At 42.9% G+C, this 21,753-nt stretch overlaps 1 protein-coding gene across 2 annotated transcripts in view; it reads left to right on the top strand.

Annotated features, from left to right (window-relative positions):
* sppl3 (signal peptide peptidase like 3) overlaps window positions 1-21,753 on the top strand; it is a 130,723-nt gene that overhangs the window by 15,305 nt on the left and 93,665 nt on the right. Inside the window, exon 2 of one of the 2 annotated variants that reach the window (XM_033043675.1) lies at window positions 16,179-16,278. The exons of the other annotated variant lie outside the window; for it this stretch is intronic. The gene's annotated coding sequence lies outside the window, so the exon portion shown is untranslated. The remainder of the gene's footprint in view (window positions 1-16,178; window positions 16,279-21,753) is intronic. 2 annotated transcript variants of the gene reach the window in all.

Genomic DNA, 21,753 nt, shown 5'->3' with positions numbered 1-21,753 from the left:
TGATCGGATTATTTTGATTGACTTGATGGACCAAAATTCTGCCTCCTGTACTGTTATAGCATAAGAATAAATTGGTTGCTGTTAACTATATTGCAATAGTGGCTGAGATTTTTAAGTTTTTATTTGGCTATAAAATGCTTTGTATTGGAGGTTGGGTAATTTAAAAGCAAGCCATTAAATTTAGCTGCACACACAAGTAGGTGCCCTATTTGAAGTATTTGTTCGTACACATTTGTTAGTTCTTTTTCATACTCATTGTTCTTCCTGTTAGGCCACCGGTTAGTACGCAAACAAATAAGATTGCAGTCCTTTAGTTTGGAATGTTTAAAGAAAAATAGCACAAGAGTTTTTAATCAAGCCTTAGAGTCATACAGTGTGGAAACAGGCCCTTTGGCCCATTCAATCATGGTTGATCTATCTCTTCCTCCTAACCCCATTCTCCTGCCTTCTGCCTATAACCCCGACACTCGTTCTAATTAAGAATCTATCTCTGCCTTAAAATTACGAATACCCTTGGGTATTAGGATTCCTGAAGGACAGATGGAGTGTTTGTTTGACAACAGTGCTCTCTTGGAAGTTGAATGTTATGCTTAAACAATGTGTTGGTCTCTCCCATATCGTCTTGCACAATTATGAATATTACATTCACTGGCATTGTGTAGTTTCCTGTTTGTTTTGTATTTACAATTGTAGGAACTTGGTCAAACAATGAACTGCATTAGCTGGTTTCACAAGGAAAGACACAATTACTGGAGTATCTCAGCGGATCAGGGAGCTTCCCCGGAGAACATTGACGGGGGATGTTTTGGGTCGGGACCTTTCTTTAGACCGTCAGAAACTTGCCACTTGTTTGAACCATTTTGTTGTGTCACCCCAGTTGAGCTTTTTTGCCCAAAAGTGTAACTACATATTTCCTTTTTTAAATTAAAAAAAAAGAAAAAGCAGTGTTTATTTCTGTGGCCAAGTGCATTTTCTATTTTAGCAAGTACTATTTCACAAATATGTATGATGTTCAAGTTTTTTGAGTTGAAAAGTGATTATTTTTTTCATAGGGAGTTCTTATTTTAGTTTTATAAATATTTTAAACATTAGCTGAAGACTCCAAAGTTAGGCTGCAGAATCCATTACTCTTATTTATCCAGAAATGCATAAAGTTAAAAATGTGTTGTCAACACTTTAGCCATTTCTTGTGCCGTTCAGCTGAAGGTTGGATTTAAGAGTGACTTTTTCAGAAGTATTTTCTTGTCTGCTCTGAAAATTAAATTAACAGCACACTTCAACAGATGTATTGCTTGGTACTTTAACATCGCATATTTACAAAATAAAAAACAGGTATAGCTACTATATCAGGATAGACATAAAAATCTGGAGTAACAGTCATCATCTCTGGAGAGAAAGAATAGGTGACGTTTCAGGTCTGAGGACGGGTCTCGACCCGAAACGTCACCCGTTCCTTCTCTCCAGAGATGCTACCTGTCCCGCTGTTAGTCCGGCTTTTTGTGTCTATCTTCGGTTTAAACCAGCATCTGCAGTTCCTTCTTACACTATATCAGGAAAATTGGGTTTCAAATCATTTGGAATGCTGTGCAGCAGTAAATCCGTCCCTTAAATTATTTATTTCAATACAATAATACTAAACAGTTCATATTATCAAAGTGCAATAGCTAAGAAAATATTGTCCAGAGTTTGATTTGGCGCGGGTTGGTTGAAGCCTCAGCATCCAAATGTAAGTGTGCATATTTCAAGTTTTGTTTTGGTTATTATAGTCTTCTGTGACATATTAACTATTTTGTCATGATTTTAGAGACACCTGAATCTTTAATTCTATCAAATTGTACTTGTATGCAATATTGTGATAAATTAAAAATTAATCTGTCACATCTTCAAAATGCAAAAATAGAAGAACTTGCATATAATCCAAGAGCTTCAGAAAGAGCATTGTATTTAATGGTAGACAAAATTGCTGGAGAAACTCAGCGGGTGAGGCAGCATCTATCGAGCGAAGGAATAGGTGAAGTTTCGGGTCGAGGCCCTTCTTCAGATTTAATGGAGTGCTTTTGGCATTTAGTTTAACATAATTCCATTAACAGCAGTGGTGGTCTGCTGATTTATTCCTGCAGAGTTGGCTGTGGACTAAATACTGGCTCTGAAATGTAAATAATAAACTTATCCAATGAGGCTTGATTAAGGGTAGTTTTCTCAAGAAATCAGTCAATAGAAGACTCGTGCTACATCTGTTCAGGACATCCCCTTTTGTTAAGTGTTAATAGTTTGAAATCTTAAACGCTCACATGAGGAGATAGCATTTAACTCCATATCCAGAACATGTACTTTGCCCCATGCAGGAGAAACTAAGGATATTTTGCACAATAAAAGAATGTTCCTTTTGGAAGGAGATGATGAGAAGTTTCTTTAGTCTACGGGTGGTAAATCTGTGGAATTCTTTGCGTCAGAAGGCTGTAGAGGCCAAGTCAGTGGATATTTTTAAGGCCGAGATAGATAGATTTTTGATTAGTACAGGTGTCCGAGGTTAGAGAGAGAAGGCAGGAGAATGGGGTTTGGACGGAAAGATAGATCAGTCATGATTGAATGGCGGAGTAGACTTGATGGTTGAAATGGCCTAACTCAACTTCCAGAACTTATGAAATATGGTAATTTTTTTGTTTAAGTGTATATGCTGACAGTATAATTCCAGATGAGAGTTATTGCCTCCAAAGGCATTATGTAGATTACCTGATATATGTTGGTGCAGGTACATTGCGTGAATTTTCTGGATAAATTACTTTGCTGGTCATCACTTTGCCTAGTTGATCTAGTGTGAATATGTTATTTTTAGAAAAGAAATGTTTGAAATTAGCTTCAATTAAATTACAAGTATTTTAGAATATGCAGTAACGCTTGGTTAGTTTCCAATACATAGTTTCATGCTGACAAGGAAGGAGAGTTTTGTGAAATTATTTTGAGAAGGACTCATTTGCAAATTTATGAGAGGAAATCTTGTATAGTAATTGGCTATTTTTTCAAAGTGACTTGGTTCTATGGCCTACTATACCATAAAATTCAATTTGGTACTGGCAAATGACGGAGAGTACCAATTAAAATCTTTAAATCAAGAATCACATGCAAATTATCCCTCAAATTCCTTTTTCTCCCCCTATGTCCTCTGGTTCTCGATTTTCCCAACTCTGGGCAAGAGACTGCATTAACACAACCCTACTCACTCTAGGGACAATTTTCACTTAACCTACAAACCTGTACATGTTTGGAGGGTGGGAGGAAATCGAAGGCGTCTGAGAAAACCCACGCGTTCACGGGGAGAATGTACAAACCCCGTACAGACAGCACCCGTAGTCAGGATCGGACCCAGGCCTCCGGCGCTGTAAGGCAGCAACCGTACCAACCGTAGAGTGCAGGGCATTGCTGGGCTCTGGCACTGCCAGCTGCATGTGGCATCCAGGTACAATGTCTCCATCACCACCACCTGTTGCATATTATCCTTTCCTTTAACTTGCATAACTCTTTCCAGCTTGAAGATTTCTCCACCAAGCTTGATGGAAGTTGCTGGCATTAAGGTTAGTGCAGCCTCTGGGCTGAGCAGAGCTGTGCAGGGGAGGCATCAGCTGAGGCCATAGGATCCAGGCCATCTGGAAACGCACAGAGCAGTTGTTGCCAGCTGGCCCTCGTAAGTAACCTCTCCACAGGGGGCGGTTCATTGTTGGGAGAGGGCATGGATTCATAACAGATTCCTGACAGCAACAGGCTGGAGAGAAGTTTTTAGTTGGTTTAGTTTCGAGATACGGCACGAAAACAGGCCTACTGAGTCCGTGCCAACCAGTGATCCCCACGCACTAATGCTTTCCTACACACACTAGGGACACTGCACAATTATACCAAGCCAATTAACTTACACACCTGTACGTCTTTGGAGTGTGGGAGGAAACCGGCAATCCCGGTGAAAAGTCACAGGGAGAACGTGCAAACTCCGTACAGACAGCACCCGTCGTCAGGATCGTACCCGTGGTCCCTGGCGCTGTAAGGCAGCAACTCCTACTGCTGCACCACAGTGCCGCCGCCTTGCACCAAATTCCAGACACAGCAGTCTTGTCAGTAACTACCTCTAATTACAGGATGTCATAATGACCTCTTGCACCACAGATTATATTACTTTTTCCACTGGTGGAACTGCATCCTTGGATGTTGTTTCCTGTAATTTCAATCATTTTTGCAACATGGATGCTGATCTTTATCATGCTGCATCTTCTACTTCAAATCAGTCCTTAATTATTTACAAAAATAATCTAACTTCCTGAAACCAGGATAAGAACTTCAAAATGACCTATTGGTTTCTGACTCCCATTGCCCATTGCAAAATAAAACCTAACTATCCACGATCTAAGAGACTATTTTTGATGATCCATTATTTAGAACCAATAGTGATGAATGTTGCATGTTTGTGGATGTTCTTTTACAATTGGGGGACACATTTTGAACATTGACAACGTCAATGTTTTGTTTTAGACCTAGTACACTTAATACATATATTTGGATCCAGTGCTGAAACTGAGCACCTATTTTTGAAAGGCCTATTTGCTTTCATGAGTGATACGACTAATTTTAAAAATGGCTAGCTGTTGTATCCATTTCTGTCAGCCTAGATTACTGGGTCATAGCCAAATGTCATTGGAGCAGAATTTCCTCCCTGCAACAGTTGCCAAACATTCCTGATGTTATCTTGAGCAGATAATTTGTCAAAGCTGAAGCTGCAGCAAAGAATCTTTCAGAAGATTTCTATCTGTGTACAAAGTAATATCAATATGTAGATAGCGTTCTATAAGAGTGCTGGAGCTGATGCTGGCAATTAATCATGTCTACGTAAAATTCGAGATGGCATTCTGTGGAATGTGTGTTTTCCAGCACAAGCTGATTGTTATTTTGTCTTTATTATTTAAAGTGTCATTTCAGAAACGGGAGTTAAAACGGCTAGGATTGAGATGCTACGTATAATTGATATGTAAAGATTTCTACGTATGGAAAAGGAAGTTGTTTTTTCTTTTAAAATTATGATTACTTTTTGTATTTATACATTAGAAATGTCTTCCCTTTATACTTTAAGGCTTTAGAGACACAGGGTGGGAACAGGCCGTTCGGCCCACCGAGTCCACACAGGCCAGCAATCACCTCGTATACTATCCTACACTCTAGGGACAACTTACAATTTACAGAACCCAATTAACCTACAAACCTGCGGGTCTTTGGAGTGTGGGAGAAAGCCGGAGCACCCGGAGAAAACCCACACAGTCACAGGGGGAATGTACAAACTCTGTACAAACAGCACCCGTAGTCAGGACCGAACACGGGTCTTTGGCGCTTTAAGGCAGCAACTCTACTGCTGCGCCATTGTGCCGTACTTTTCAGAACTATGCGATAGTTTTGTTATTAAATCTTAATATTTCATTGAAATGCCATTACTAGCTTTAGGTTACTGTGATGATCTATTTCCATCATTCGGTTCATTGTCAGATGAGAGCATCGCAATCTTTTTTTCGAAAAATGTGCTCAGTTTATTGGATGTGAAGGTTAGGTATCTAACTATAATGGCATTTGGATTGTCTTTCCATTCTCAAATAAAAGCTTGTTTTCCATGGAGATATATGCTGACATGTAATACAGGATCAGAAGAATGGCTCTTAGGAATGCAATTAACTCATTATTCATAACTCTAGTTACAACAATTATTGACGTAATTTTTCTTAAATGTGGACTAAACTAATGTTACATATTTTGTAATAGCCTTCGGTGTTTCTAGTTGTTCTATTGTATTATTGGGAGTTGAGCAGAATCTGAGAACATTCAAAATTGAATGAATCATAAAATTTTTGTTATAGGAATTAAATTATTTATAAAGGCAAAGGGAAGTATGGGCTACTACAGATTTAATAAGAAGCATTAGTTTTATTTTTAATCTTGTGCAGAATTTTAAAATTTTATGTAGTTGCATTTTTTTAGGAGGAGAATGGGAAATTGATGACATCGCTATTTGGGAAAATTTGAGTAATGAATTGTTCAGGAGCATTTGCATTGGATATGAAGCAAAAAAATGAATTTTGAGGCTACAGGAAAATTAGACACGGTAACAATAAATTATGAATTATTCTAAGCAAACTAGACCATGATAATGCAGAAACCAGAGTACATAGAGCAACCATTGTGGGGCAAAATCCATAGTACAGGTGCACAACCTTTTATCCGAAAGCCTTGGGACCAGACACTTTTCGTAATTCGGAATTTTTCGGCTTTAGGAATGGAAGATTTTTAGCGTAGATTTTAACGGCTGGCTCAGTGGTAGAGTGCTCGGCTCATATCCGCAAGGTCGCGAGTTTGCGCCTCGATCCCGGCAGTTACTCGATCGCGAGTTTGAGTCTTCAATGTAGTTTTTTCTTGCAGAATAGGAGAGAATAGGGAGGGTTAGGCTGGGATGATTCTCTGCGAGATGATCTTAGTGCGGGAGACAAGTGTAGGAGAGGTGTACTGACTGTGTGGGCAGAACTTTGGAAGTGATTGCCCACCATTCTCAAAAGCCGCTGTGTCTCCCTGTCCCTGGGATAGCAGGGGGCGATTAAACAGCACAATACCCCCCTCCCCCTCCAACTCCAGAGTATGATGGGCCGATGGGCCGCTACGGCGACAAGTGGCCCGAGCTGCGCCACCCCAAGAACAAGACGTACCTTGCACACCATCAGCTTCTGCCTCTACGTGTTCCTCTGGAGTTCGAGCGGGGCTGGGCTGGAGTTGCTGATCTGGGATCTCCGTGCTTGCAGTGGGCCTGGGGGTCGGTGTCCCGATGAGGGGGCGCAGCTCGGGCTGTGGGCGAACTGCCACTTGTCGCCGTAGCGGCCCATCGGGGATCGGCTTCTGGTGGTCCTGACGTCTCCGGCCAGTTTGCAGTTTTCCTCTGGGGTTGGAACGGGGCTGGGCTGCTGCTGGCTGTGGGTCTCTGGGATCTCCGTGCTTGCAGTGGGCCTGGGGGTCGGTGTCCCGTTGGTCCTGACGTCTCCAGTGACTGGCACTGACCTGCTGGCATCGCCGACGTGAAGGCAGTGCAAAGCCCCCGCGCCGGTGCAATGGGCGGGGAGCTGGAGAGGGGAGGGAAGGGGTCACACACATGGCCAGGAAGCAGAGGGGTGTAGGTGGGGTGAAACTGAAGGGAGCGACAATCTGCTGCAGCCTGCCCGCTGAGTTAAAAAGTTCCCATGCAAGACTCACGATACACTGTGTATCGTGAGTCTACCGTGGGAACTTTTTAACTCGGGCAGGCAGCAGCAGATTGTCAATTATTAACCCTCCCGCGCAATATACCCTCACCTTTTTTATGAATGGGGATTTAGTTCCCCTTTCTTCGAGGACCTCTGCGGGCGGCCCTCGGTGAGCGTCTTCAAGGACAGAAAAAATGTCCGCTATTCGGAGCTTTTCGTTATTTGGAATTTCGGATAAAAGGTTGTGCACCTGTATTTTGAGTTTTGGTTAGAGTTGTGCAAAATTATTCCTGGTCGATGGGAAGAAGCTGTTCTTGATCCTGGAGGTAACAGTCCTGATGGTAGCAGTGAGATGAGAACGTGGTCAGGGTTGTGTGGGTCTTTGATGGTATTAGCTACCTTCTTGGGGTAGTGCTTCTTGTAGATCTCTTGGATGTAGAGAGGTCAGTTCAGGTGATGGACCAGGCGGAGTTGCTGCCTCAGTGCCAGAGACCCTGCTTCGACCCTGACCTCGGGTGCTGTCGGTGTGGGGTTTGTACATTCTCCCTGCGATCAAGTGGTTTTTCTCATGTACTCCAGTTTCCTCCCACATCTCCAAAACGTATGGGTTTGTAGATTGTGTAAGAAAGAATTGCAGATGCTGGTTTAAATTGAAGGTAGACAAAATGCAGGAGTAACTCAGTGGGACAGGCAGCATCTCTGGAGAGAAGGAATGGGTGATGTTTCGGGTTAAATGGCCTCTGCAAATTGCCCCTAATGTGTACGGAGTGGATGGGAAAGTGAGATAACATAGAACTAGTGTGAACTCGTGATCGATGGTCAGTGTGGACTCGGTGGGCCGAACGGCCTGCTTCCATGCTGTGTCTTTTAATCAATTGATATCCACCACTTTTTGCAGCCTCCTTCATTTTTAAACGCTCGAATTACCCAACCAGTTTTTGATGGAACCAGTCGGCATGCTCCCCACTGTACACCTGTGGAAGTTTGATTGAGTGCCTTTAGTTAATCGGTGGAATTAAAATGGAATCCATTACTGTTGAAAAGAAATATTAATGAAAGATTTAAATCTGGAGGAGACAGAATTGGATGATGTGAACAACATGTTCTTTAAAAGGACATTGCTTTGAAGCTTGCATTTAACTGGAACTTCCTTTACTTTCAATCACCTCCAGTTTGCAGGCAATTATTTTTGAGGTGTTGTCTCTTTTAAAGGGGAGCTAAACTGATGAAAGTGAATAAAGATAATAGCTGCAGATGCCATCAAAAGCTGTATAGATTCATATGAATGACTATATCTCAAGGTCATCTTTGTCCAAATGAATTTTGATACCACAGAAACTTCTAAGCCATTTCTTATATATGGCATTCTTTGGAGTGCTTGGGAGAGACATTTGGCTCTCTCCATTGAAGAACAAAACTGGAGTCTGAAGAAGGGTCTTGACCCGAAACGTCACCTATTCCTTTTCTCCAGAGATGTCTGACCCGTTGAGGTACTCGTAGCTTTTTGTGTCTATCTTCGGTTTAAACCAGCATCTGCAGTTCCTTCCTACACAAAACTAGAATCTGTTGGGTCTTGAATCAGGAGAAAGAGGCTTGCTTTTAAGAAGTGATGTTCATTTATATTTCTTTGGATGACCACAGCAAATGAAGCATTTCTAACACTCGGTCTCCATTTGCTGCTGCATGTTCTGTAACAGAATTTGTGCTTGGCAAGCTCCCATAAACAGCACAGTGATAATAATCGGATACTTTAATGTGCTGAAGAGATGTGCATTGACGCCAAGCTAGTATAATTTAGAGAGATACAAGAGACAGCAGATGCTGGAATCTTGAGCAAGAAAAAGCTGGTGGTGGAACTCGGTGGGTTCGGGCAGCATCGGTGGAGGAAAATGGACAGACAACGTTTCAGAATATTGAGCTGCAGAGTTCCTCCAGCAGTTTGGTTTCTGTACTCCTGTAATTTACCCTGATCTTCTATTTATTTGATGACTGACTGACACTCAGTTCAGTTGAGTTTATTGTCACGGGTACCGAGGTACCGCAAAAAGCTTTTGTTGCCTGCAAACCAGTCAGCTAAAAGACAAACCATGATTACAATCCGTCTGAAGAAGGATCTCGACCCGAAACGTCACCCATTCCTTCTATCCAAGGATGTTGCCTGTCCCACTGAGTTACTCGGCAACATTTTGTGTTTACATGATTACAATTGATCCATTTACAGTGTTTAGATCATGATAAGGGAAGAACGTTTAGTATCAAGTAAAGCCAGAAAAGTCTAATCAAGGATAGTCTGAGGGTCATCAAAGAGGTAGATAGTGGTTCATATGGGATATGGTAGAATGATTCAGTTGCCGGATAGTTGGGAAGAAACTGTCCCTGAATCTGGTGGTGTGTTCTTCGGGATAATACCAACGACACCCAGTAGAGAGTGCAGTCGTGGCTGTAGTTTAATGTCTTGTACAGAAAACAACATCTCTGATGCTGCAGGATTTCCTCAGTGTTCTACCATAGTGTCATCACCTGATCTTTATGCTCTGGTTCCTGGAATGGAGCTTGAACCTGGGGGCGACATACTGTGCTACCAGTTGAGCAACAGTGACATGTGGTTCCTTGAAAGTGGTGTATCAGGTGGATATAGGGTGGTCAAGAAGCCTTTTGGTGTGTGTAGGAAGTGTAAGAAACAGAAAATGCTGACCTTGGGTGCTGTCTATGTGGAGTTGGCACGTTCTCCCCATGATTGTGGGTTTACAGTGAAGATAGACACAAAATGCTGGAGTAACTCAGTGGGACATTGACCTTCATCAGTCACAGTATTGAGTATAGAAGTGTGGATGTTACGTTACTGTATTAGAGTGCAGGAGGCTGAGGGGTGATCTTATAGAGGTGTATAAAATCATTAGTGGAATAGATCGTCTTTTACCCAGAGGTGGGGAATCAAGAATCAGGGGACATAAATTTAAAGTGAGAGGGGAACGATTTAATAGAAACCTGAGCAGCCTCTTTTTCCCCACAGAGGGTGAGTAATTGGAACAAGCTGCCTGGTGAGGTCGTTCAGATAGGTACTATAATTACATTTAAAGGACATTTGGATGGGTACATGGATAAGAAAGGTGTAGATAGATGTGGGGCTAGTGTAGATGGAGCATCTTGGCACGGGCAAGGTGGGTGGAAGGGCTGTTTCTATGCTCTATGACTTACATAGTTGTAGGTATTTTATTTTAATTTCCCCACTACCTCCATTCCTGCATCCCTCAAAGTGCCATACTATAATGTTGCTGCTTTTAGTACATCAGTGCATAATAGTTTTCCAACATTCTATGGTCCAATCTGTAGACTCACTGTGAGCAGAAAACAGCCATGAGTGGGGTCTATTGTTACTGGACACGTTTTAGTTAAATTTGATTGTTCTGTTGTTTAACAAAAGTAACCAGTCAGACACCTTGCATCTATTGGTTTGGAGTTTGAGATGTGCACTGTCCTCGATTGTAACATGGAACAGAGATTTTAGATTGTGAGAAGAAAAATACATTGTAAAAAGCTGAGCCTTGGATGATGGTTGCTTGTATGTGAAGAAACTTAGTGTTTAGGTATTTATAAGTGTGGGTAACGCCCCACTAAAATTGTATGATGAGTTTCAACAATTTCTTCTGAACTTAGACAAGATCATTAGGGGCGACAAGGTGGCACTGCGGTAGAGTTTCTGCCTTAGAGAGCCAAAGACCTGGGTTCGATCTTGTCTACGGGTGCTGTCTGTACGGAATTTGTACATTCTCATGACCAGGTGGGTTTTTCCCAGGTGCTCCGGTTTCCTCCCACACTCCAAAGACGCACAAGTTTGTGATTTAATTGGTTTGGTATAATTTTAAATTGTCCCTAGTGTGTGAAGGATAGTGCTAGGGTACTGGGATTGCTGGTCAGCATGGACTAGGTGGGCTGTATTTCTAAACTAAAGGCCCTGTCCCACTTTTCCGAGTTACTCACGAACTCTCCCGAGTTTTCCCCTAGATTCGAACTCGGAGAATTACAGTAAAAGCCATTCGTAGGTACTCGGGGCTATTTTTTTAAAACTCCTGGACATTTTTCAACATTGAAAAAACGTCCCGACTTACCTGATGCCCCGTGTTTCTACGGCTGGCATTACGAGCTGCTACGAAACATCTACGGACTCGCTACCGACATTACCTGACATTCCCCGAGTTCGATTCAAGGGGAAAACTCGGGAGAGTTCGTGAGTAACTCTGGAAAGTGGGACAAGGCCTTTAAGATGGAACATTGCAAAATACACATTTGCAAATTATTGTATTCATCTGTAGAATAGTAAGATTAAACGAGAACTTACCAGTATGAAGTTTGATCTTGATTTTATGAGGAGTTACGATGAGCGAATACGTGAAGAAGGGCCGCCCGTCTGTGCGCGCGTCAATCTTCAAAGCAGCGGTGTTAAATCACAGTTAAAAAAGAAGACCTGAGAATAGTAAGATTGTGAAAAACTAGAACTTCCATATGACCTTGATAATATGAGGTTGGGAACGGTGGGCACGTAATCGCTCATCGTAACTCCTCATAAAATCAAGATCAAACTTCAAACTGGTAAGTTCTCGTTTAATCTTATTATTTTACTTCGGAGTCACGTGAGTGACTACATGAAGATTTCAAAGCTCTGTGATTTCACGCCGGTTACGAATCCAGGCGTCACACACTGAATGGATTGACCATGGATGAGAGTATTATTAAAGCGTTCAGACATAACGTAGTTAGTAAAGACTCTGATGCTTTAAAATAAAGAAATATAAATGTTTTATTAGCTTCCCCTTCGAACCTGTGGGAAAACTAGGTAACAGAACTTAAGATGGCACGAGCAAATACCCCTGGTCCGATAATGGGTTTGTTATAAAACAGCTGGAACGTTCTTTCGTTCACCCATCCTGCAGCCGCTAGGATGTCATCAAGGGGCACGTCCATCGTTCTTGCTGCCGACGTAGATGCAGCCCTGGTGGAGTGAGATTTAAAGATATGTGTATTTATTCCCGCTACCACCATTACCTCCTTTAACCATCTGGAGATAGTTTGTGTTGACACCTTTCGGTGTGGTTTCTTGTGGCTGATGAGGACCGATTGTTCTGAGCCTCAGGTTCTCCGTGACTCTCAGGTAGTGGTGTTAATGTGTTACCACACACAATCGTTGGTCCTCTGGATATGCCAGGAACTGGATCTTCATCCCTGGCATTCCTGGCCTGCTCTGTTTGATCAGGTCCTTAACAACGAATGTTATGTTATTCGTATTGCTGGTAATGTAGTCCAGTCGTAGTTTTTGTAATGTCTGGACTCTTTGGGTGTTATTAGCGCCATCAGCATAACCACTTTCAATGTTAGTTTTGACAAAGATAAGGCCATTGTCTGTCCCCACTGACGAAGTAAGGTCAGTACCATGCTCACATCCCATGTGTCCGTGTACCTAGGCCTTGGGGTATCGAATTGTAAATTCCCTTCATGAATTTTATTACGAAGGGGTGCGTTCCTATCGGCCCGTGCCCTGCCTCCAGTGTCAGATAGGAGGATAGTGCACTTCTGGTACTGTTGATTGCGCTATAACTTAATTTATTGTCATAGTACAGGGCTGATAGGAACTCCAAGACATCCGTTATCCGAACTGTGTTGTATGTTATATCGTTTGCATGGCAGAAAGCTTCCCACTTCTTAATATGAGTAGCGTACTGTTTTTTGGTACTGTCCCTCCATGCCTTTGTGATGACATCCACAGTTCGTTCGGATAGTCTAATGTCTTGAAATGGCCTCCTCAGAGTCTGCAAACCAACAAATTAATCCGGTCAGAAAGTGGATGGTTGCTCCCTGAAACTGGGTTTACTAGGAGATCTCTCCTCTTAGGTACAACCACTAATGGCTGGACTATGATCCCCAATATTTTCGGGAACCAGGCTTGTGTAAGCCAATCTGGTACTACTAAAAAGCCTGTGGCTTTGTCTTGCTTGATTTTAGTCAAGCATCGGTTTATGAGGCAGAATGGTGGGAAGCATAAATATACATTCCTCCCCAGTTTAGAGAAAAAGCATCCACTAACTCTGCTCCTGGGTCCGGCTCCCAGGACACACATCTGGGTAATTGATGGTTTAATCTAGATGCAAACAGATCCAAATCTGGAGTGCCAAATCGTATAGTTATTTCATTGAATACCGTACGATTCAACATCCATTCTATATTGTCATTAAACATTCGTGACCTTGCATCTGCCACCGTGTTATATCTTCCTGGTAGATACACTGCCGTGACCCAAATATCCCTCTCGATGCACCAGTGCCAAATGAGGTTAGATAATCTGTCACAGGATACAGATTTTACATCACCCATGTGATTGATATATGCTACCGCAGTAGTGTTATCAATCTGAATTTGAACATGCACATGTTGCATGTTGTTACAGAGAAACTTGAGCCCATATTGTGCCCCCAACAATTCTAGGTAATTGATTCCATATAGTAGGAGTATAATAATAATAATAATAATAAATACTTTATTGATCCCCTCAGGGAAATTCAGATGTCCAGAAGTAGACTCTTGCTCATTCCATCTGCCTCCACAGCTCCTGACTGTGTTTGTGGCTCCCCACCTAAACCGCTTGCGTCGGTTTGGAGAACACTGATGGGCTCTCAAGTAAGATTTTTCTTGAGCTGAATCTTATGTTTGCCATCCACCATTGTAGTTCAATAATGGCTTCAGCTGGTAACCGCATAGATTTGCCAAACTGACCTGCATGCAATTTCAATGCTCGTTCCTTTGCCCGCTGTAAATGCTGGTAATGCAAAGGTCCGTAGCGTACTGCAGGAAAAGGCAGCTACCAATTTGCCAATTACACTTGCTGTTTGATAGTTGGTTCGTGTTTTCCTATCAGATCATTGCAGGCTTTCCTCAAGTCTTGTTGTTTGCCTTTAGGCAAAGTCACCAACATGGTTACTGTATTGATAGTAAATCCTAGGTAATCAGTTACCTTGGTAGGAGTTAATTTTGATTTAACTGGATGGATTAGGAACCCAGGTTTTTCAAACAGGGTTTTGGTTGCCTTGACTGTTGCTTCTGCCAATTCTTTGGTGACTCCAAAGATGAAAATGTCATCCAAATATGCCATGACTATGTGATTTTGAGATCTTAGCAGCCCCAGAATTGGTTTCAGTAATTTGGTAAATAGCCTAGGGCTGATGTCACCCCATTTGGCAGAGCCTTGTATTGCCATAATTGACCCATCCAGGTAAACTTCAAATATCTCCTATACTCTTTGTGAATAGACACCGTATGGTATGCATCTTTGAGGTCGATGCATGCCATATAGCCATTTTTGGAAAACCAACTGAGTTGCTGTTCCAAAATTGTCCATTTTAAAGTGTTTATATTGCACATATGTATTGAGTTCTGTAAAATCCAAAATAATATGGATCCCTCCATCTTTTTTTCTCTTTTGGAAATAAATTGGATATAAATTGGTGAGGTTCTGTGTATGACCTCTCAATAACATTATTGTCAGATAATGTTTCAATTTCTTTTTGTATATTCATTGTCTCTTTTTGGGAAAAGACATATGTGCGAATATTAGAATGTGTTGGTGGTGATGAATTCAAATTGAACTCAATTTTGAATCCTTCTATACTGTGCAGTATGAATGGATCCTTAATAACCCAACACCATTCTTTTAAGAAGTATTTTAACCTTCCCCCCACCTGTAAGTGAGGTTTGTCTGGTATGTTCCCTGACGAACTGGTTTGATTTACCTCTGTTGCTACTGGCGGCGTGGCGCTGGTTTTCGTCCGCGAGGTTTGGGGAGCAGAGTTCGTGGTTGCTCTCTCCTCATCCTCGCTGTCGGCCTGCTGGGGCCTGCCCCTAAAAAGGACCTCGACTCAGGTGTGAATCTTCCTCCGGTGCCTGGCTCTCTAGATGTAAAACGCCGAGAGCTGTAGGGGTGGAATCTCGTGGATGGACCCCTGGGTGTGGCCTGACCTTTTGTTATGAGGCGCACGGTTTTTGCCTCGTCATCCAGGTCCCGTACCTGTCTTGACAGGTCTTCCCCAAACAGGTAGTTTGCGGGCTGGATGAGCTTTGCAAAGAGCTGCGAACTTCGAATTTATTGCTGGTTTTATTACCTCTTTCCGAATGCAGTTTCTTTCGAAGCAGGCATTACATAGCAGTGCCATGGTATCCTGTTCCCGGTCAGTGAGGAGGCCTCCTTCCACACCTCCTACAAACGGAGTAATTCCAGACCCCAGCAGGTTTAATACTTTTTGGAACTTCAGTTCCTGGTTCCTGATGATGGGGCCTATTTGCCCCCAAATTATACGGTTCACCGCTTGAACCTTGAGGGAAGCACAGTTAGATGGTGGGGTGTACCTTGATAGTAGAGGTACTTCCTCCAATCTCCCCTGGGAGTGTTCCCCCCCCTGTGCTTCCAAACTCTGAATTCGGGTAATCCCCGTATGTACTTCCCCCTTCCATGGGAAAGACATATTGCTGCCCAGAGTATGAGGCTGTTGGCACGGTCTGTAGAAGGGACTCGTGCTGATATTGCTCCTTTCTCCGGAGTTTATCATTGTGGAGCAGCTTCTCCACAAGCTGCTCCATATGGGAGAGTCGTCCTCGGACGCTTCCCGATGAGGGAGGGTATCCCTCTTCCCCGGACTCATCTGAGTCTACGGGTCTGGCAGACTTATGGGTGGTTTTACGTCCCGCCGGGACCACCACGGTGCTTTCACCCTGCACCAAGTGTGCTGCTGCCGGTTCTGATGCCGGCGGCAATGTCGGCGAAAATGACCGCACGCAGACGGACGGCCCTTCTTCACGTAGTCACTCACGTGACTCCGAAGTAAAATGACTGTATTCGTCTGCAGAACATTGAAAGTATTTTTTTCAATGCACATCTTTTAGTGCCATATGGATCGTTTCTCCTCCCTGGGGTTTGAATGGTCTGAAACTGGACTAATTCAGTATTGGATGGGCAATGGCAAGCCACAGCAGTAACTGAGAGGTACGCCTAAAATCTGGGGAGCAGGGCAGCACAGTGTCTTTACTAATTTTACTTTACTAAGTATCGGCAATAGAGCTGCTTACAGCACCAGGAATCCGGTTTCGATCCTGACTAAATGTACTGTCTGTACGGAGTTTGTACGTTGTCCCTGTGACTGCGTGGGTTTTCTCTGGATATTCCGGTTTCCTCCCACAGGTTTGTTGGTTAATTGGCTTCAGTAAAAATGTAAATTGTCCCTAGTGTGTAGGATAATGTTAGTGTATGGGGCGATCGCTGGTCGGTGCGGACTTGGGCCAAACTGCCTGTTTCCACGTTGTATCTCTAAATTGTCTAAAAGAATGGTTTGAACGATCTGGTCCATTACTGAAGAAGCTTGGTACTATGGAATCTGCATTCTCTCCAATTTTACATTTAGGTAGTTGAGTTTGCTAAGTTGAAATTTTTTTTTATACTGCAGTGCACCTTTTGCCATGCTGTGAAAATAGTTTCCATCTATAAATTCCTGACACTTTTTTTACGCACTAAAAAGTAACACATTCAGTAACATTTCTATCTATTAGAATGTTTAAGAAGGAACTACAGATGCTGGAAAATCGAAGTCTGAAGAAGGGTTTCGACACGAAACGTTGCTTATTTCCTTCGCTCCATAGATGCTGCCTCACCCACTGAGTTTCTCCAGCATGTTTCTCTGTACCTTCTATTAGAAGTTGTTTGAGAGATTTGCACGTGTGGCCTTTGTAATGAGTATTTTAAATTAACGATCTGTCTCCAATGTTGAGAGTTGTGTGTTTTAAAGAGCAGTTTTCATTGCCTTGTAACTTAAGCTTGGGATGTATTTATTGGATTGCTAGGGCAAGCTATCTGCTCTGTTATAAGGTTGAAATGCAATGTGAACCCTGCCACAGTTGATCAGTGCTTACCATTTTTTTTCAAACCCATTCCAGCACAACCATAACTAGAAACATTATCTCAGGCACACTATTATCCAGAAATCTGCCTCAGGCATGCCATGTGCACCCACTCAGTACAGAACTGCTGAGCCCTTGTTAAGTAACGAAATCCTATAATTTTGTCCACATGCAAAACTCAATGCGTTTCTTTTCTTTCCCTTCCATGTCCCCTTGTTTTCAAGCTCACATGAGCTATTTAGTTTAGAGATACAGTGAGGAAACTAGCCCTTCAGCCCACCGAATCCGTGCTGACTAGCGATCCCTGCACACTAGCACTATCCTAGACACACTAAGGACAATTTACAATTGTCCAAGCCCTATAAACCTGTGCGTCTGGAGTGTGAGAGGAAACCGCAGATCCCGGAGAAAACACACAAACTCCGTATAGACAGTACCCGTAGTCAGGATTGAACCCGGGTCTCTGGCGCTGTAAGGCTGCAACTCTAGTGCTGCACCACCGTGTCTCTCATGACTGTTCTGAGACTAGTCGGAGTTGTACATCTTATGATCACAGTATCAAACTATACATTACATGACTGAGGAGGCTCTGAGAATGGAGAGACAAGGAACTGCAGATATTGGAACCTTGAGCAAAGCACAAATTGCTGGCAGAGCTCAGCGGATCAGGCAGCATCTGAGGTGGAATGGACAGGCGATGTTTTGGGCCGGAACCTTCAATATTCTTGAATCCCCATCCATCTGGAAATCTCTTGTTCAGAACAGATTTTGTTTTTAGAAGGTAGACACAAAATGCTGAAGTAACTCAGCGGGTCAGGCTGCATGTCTGGAGAGAATGAATGGGTGATGTCAAGACCCTTCTTCAGAAGCCTTTTGTTTTCAGAAGCCTAGCTTGAAGCATGCAAATGATGTGGCCTGCCTGTCAGAGTCAAGATTACAGGCTCTAATCAGGGCTTCCGAGCTATTTTGTGTTTAATTATAAGTAATCCCAAAATTTAAAAGAAACTTGATAGTTGGTAATTACAGTTTTAAGCAATAATTACATAATTACTTTCAATCCCAATGAAAAATGCTTTCCCTTAATACATTTGGATATAATTTATTCTTCCATTTTCAGATCCCTCGAGAGACTGTGGCTATTTCCCCAACTACCCCTCGTTTAATTTATTGGTCATATGTACCGAGATACAGTGAAAGGTTTATTTTGGTACATTAAAGGTGGGGGGGGGGGGGGGGGGCGGGCGAGTGTCCTGGAGCCGGGCGAGGGCTGTCGGGGTGGGGGGGAGCGTCCTGGTACCGGGGGAGGGCTTGAGGTGGGGGAGGGGTGGGGGCGTCTTTATCCTCTAAACGCACTCAGCGGGCAGTAGCCCCCTAAACTTAAATCAGTCAGTGTTTGGATCATCTACTCTACACGCGGGTGGGGGGGGGGGAGCTCAGAGAAAAGACGGGGGAAGTGCCATGGGGGAGAGGGGGGTATCACGGGGGAGGAGGCAGGAGCCAGCGAGGGGGACCAAAAGGGAAGGGGTTGGAGCTGCAGTGCGTGTGGGACTCGCAGCGGGCGCTGAACGCTCTCCTCCGCCGGGATCAGATTGTCCGCTTTCCGTTTGGAGACATCTCCAACTCCGGGCCGGGCCTCTTCCGGTCCCTACGAAAAGACCTCTGCTTCAGCTCCAGTAAAGACGCGATGGCACTGGAAAGGACAGCCCGTTACGGGGAGTGACAGGAGAAGAGACTAATCCGCAGGAGAGGAGATTGATCTGCGCGTGGGCGGTCTATAAGGTCTTTAAACCTCGCTAGCTTTTACAACATACCACCGATCGGAACAAAAGTTGTTGCACTCGCAGCACGGGAGAACGATGAGTAAGCTTGCGAAAAATCGTAGCGCTATCGCGTACCGTTTTTGCAAATAGAAAAAACGCGCAAACCAGAAGAGCACAGGATCAGAGCTTTAGTTATGTAGAGATGGTTTTTGAGCTTTCTGTGTTATAAGAAAAATACATCATTTGCCTACATCTTTTAAGTGTTGTTACACTAAAATCTTGGCTAAGTCACTGCTTTAGCTTTTGGCAAATGTCGTGCATGCCAATTTGCACAGGCTTGTACACGATTCTGGCAAATAATCCATCATTGTGTTATTATAAATTCTCTTGAGAGACACTACAATCTCTGCATTTTCTGACGTTAATATTTCCATTCCTTTTCCATTATTCATACTTTACATTTTTGTGCTGGGAGGTCAGTTCATAATATTGTCGTCTTGATTTGGGGTTAGCAGTAATGATTCTTCTCATGGGAAGGTGTTAACAAATTCTCACTTGCATATCACTTTTAGTACTGACTACTAAATGCAGTATAATAATCAAGTTTGAAGTAAATAGATGAATTGTTGGGTTCAAGTATTAAATATCAACACAATGCAATTAGAAGACAATTAGAGTATTTCTCCTCCCTGTTAGCTGTGCCAGTTTGATTTTCTAGCTAATTGTGTATAATTTGCTTTTTTAATGGTAGATCAGAAACCTGGCAGGGAAGTGGATACATGATCAGAGGTGGTTTCCATCAGAGTATTGAAAGCTAAGGATTTTTTAGCAATCAGTACACTTTGATTAAAGATGTCATTCGATTTCTAACCCATCACATTGAAGATATTCTTTACAGACACAAGGAATTGCAGATGCTGTTTTTTTTTTTAAAGGACACTCTGCTAGAGTAGCTCAGCAGATCATGCAGCATCTCTGGAGAACATGGCTAGGTGATGCTTTGGGTCGGGACCTTTTTTCGTTATTTGAAAAAAACCTGGGATTTAGTTTTGATGTACTAGCACCTCCAACAGTTGAACAATACTCGTTATCACCTACCTCACAGCCAACAATGGGCTATTGTGGGCTCTGCCTTTCCTTGATCATCGTTGCCTTTTGCATATCTTTCATTCATCTGTCCTATATACCTTCTATATCTCACGTTTCCCTTTCCCCTGACTTTAGGTCTGAAGAAGGGTGTCGACGTGAAACATTACCAATTCCTTTTCTCCAGAGATGCTGCCTGACCCGCTGAGTTACTCCAGCCTTTTGTGTCTATCTTCGTAATAAACCAGCATCTGCAGTTTCTTCCTGAACGAAACTGCTGGACTGTACTGGATGTCAGCCAAGATTGCAATAGAGGAAGAATGCAGTGATGTGAATTTGTTGTTGTTGTTCCCTGGACTCGGTAGGGAAATGTTAGCAGTTCAATGCTCGGTTTGAGAGAGTAGCCACAGAATCCATGTTGGATTAGAACTTTTACCTCTTAATGTGGTGATTCAATGTTGCACTTTATTTCAAGGCCAGGTTATGTTCTAAATATATCGCGTGTGGCAAAGCTAATTAGCTCAACATAGGCTTGACAGAAAGCCTGAAATCTTACCGGCACGTATGGCTGAGCAGTTCGCTGGATAAGCTCATTTGCGCTTTAATCATCTTTCATTGCACATTTCAACAAATTTGAAAGCTTGTAAGCTGCCCAAGCGAAATATGAGGTGCTGTTCCTCCAATTTGCGTGCCGCCTCACTTTGACAGTGGAGGCGGCCCAAAACAGAAAGTTTCCCTCTCCCTTGACTCTCAATCTGAAGAAAGGTCTCGACCCGAAATATCACCTATTCCTTTTCTCCAGAGATACTGCCTGACGCGCTGTTACTCCAGCCTTTAGTGTCTGTCTTCGGTGTAAACCAGCATCTGCAGTTCCTTCCTACATATTTGAAAGCTGTCCTATTTCACAGAATTCTTAAAGAATCTCCCAAAGCTGCATTGCTTTGGCATATATTGTTATTTATTTACCCTATAAGAGTGGATTGCACATTTCAACAAATTTGAAAGCTTGTACAGCTTTCTATTAATCTACCATCAGTTGTCATTTCTGAAAATTTAGTTAAGAGATACAGGGCGGAAACAGGCCCTTTTGCCCACCGAGTCCGCACTGACCAGTGATTCGCACAGTTTACACTTATACCAATCCAATTAACCCAGAAACCTGTACGTCTTTGGAGTGTGGGAGGAAACCGAAGGTCTCGGGTAAAACCCACGTGGTCACGGGGAGAACGAACAAACTCCGTACAGACAGCACCTGTAGTTGGGATTGAACCCGGGTCTCCGGCGCTGCAAGCGCTATAAGGCAGCAACTCTACCACTGCACCACTGTGCCGCCCAAAATTTGAAACACAATTGCAAATTTAACCTAATTCCTGAGTTTTTACTTTTTTTTAAGATTTGAATACCTTTCAAGATTTGAATATCCAAGACTCCATAGTCAATGGAAATAGTTTTGCCAACTATTTTATTCACTATTGTTGGACGCCATTTGTTTATTTTGGCACTACACAATTGACCGTGCACCTTGCCTCGAGTAAAATGGATAACAATCATTTCCAGGTCACTTCATGTGACTCCAAAAGCAGTGGGGCAAATCTCTGGCTACTAATCTAACCACAGTACCAGTCCACTACTGATGTTTTTTTGTTTCCTTTTGGCAACTGGTAGCCCAGCATCTCCTTTAATCCGGACAAAATTATGAAAGCGCACTTTAAATCTCCCCT

This window comes from Amblyraja radiata, chromosome 25 (assembly GCF_010909765.2).
Source record: "Amblyraja radiata isolate CabotCenter1 chromosome 25, sAmbRad1.1.pri, whole genome shotgun sequence".
Taxonomy (NCBI): Eukaryota; Metazoa; Chordata; class Chondrichthyes; order Rajiformes; family Rajidae; genus Amblyraja; species Amblyraja radiata.
Note: the sequence above shows the minus strand (reverse complement) of the source record. Positions and strands in the feature narration are given on the sequence as shown.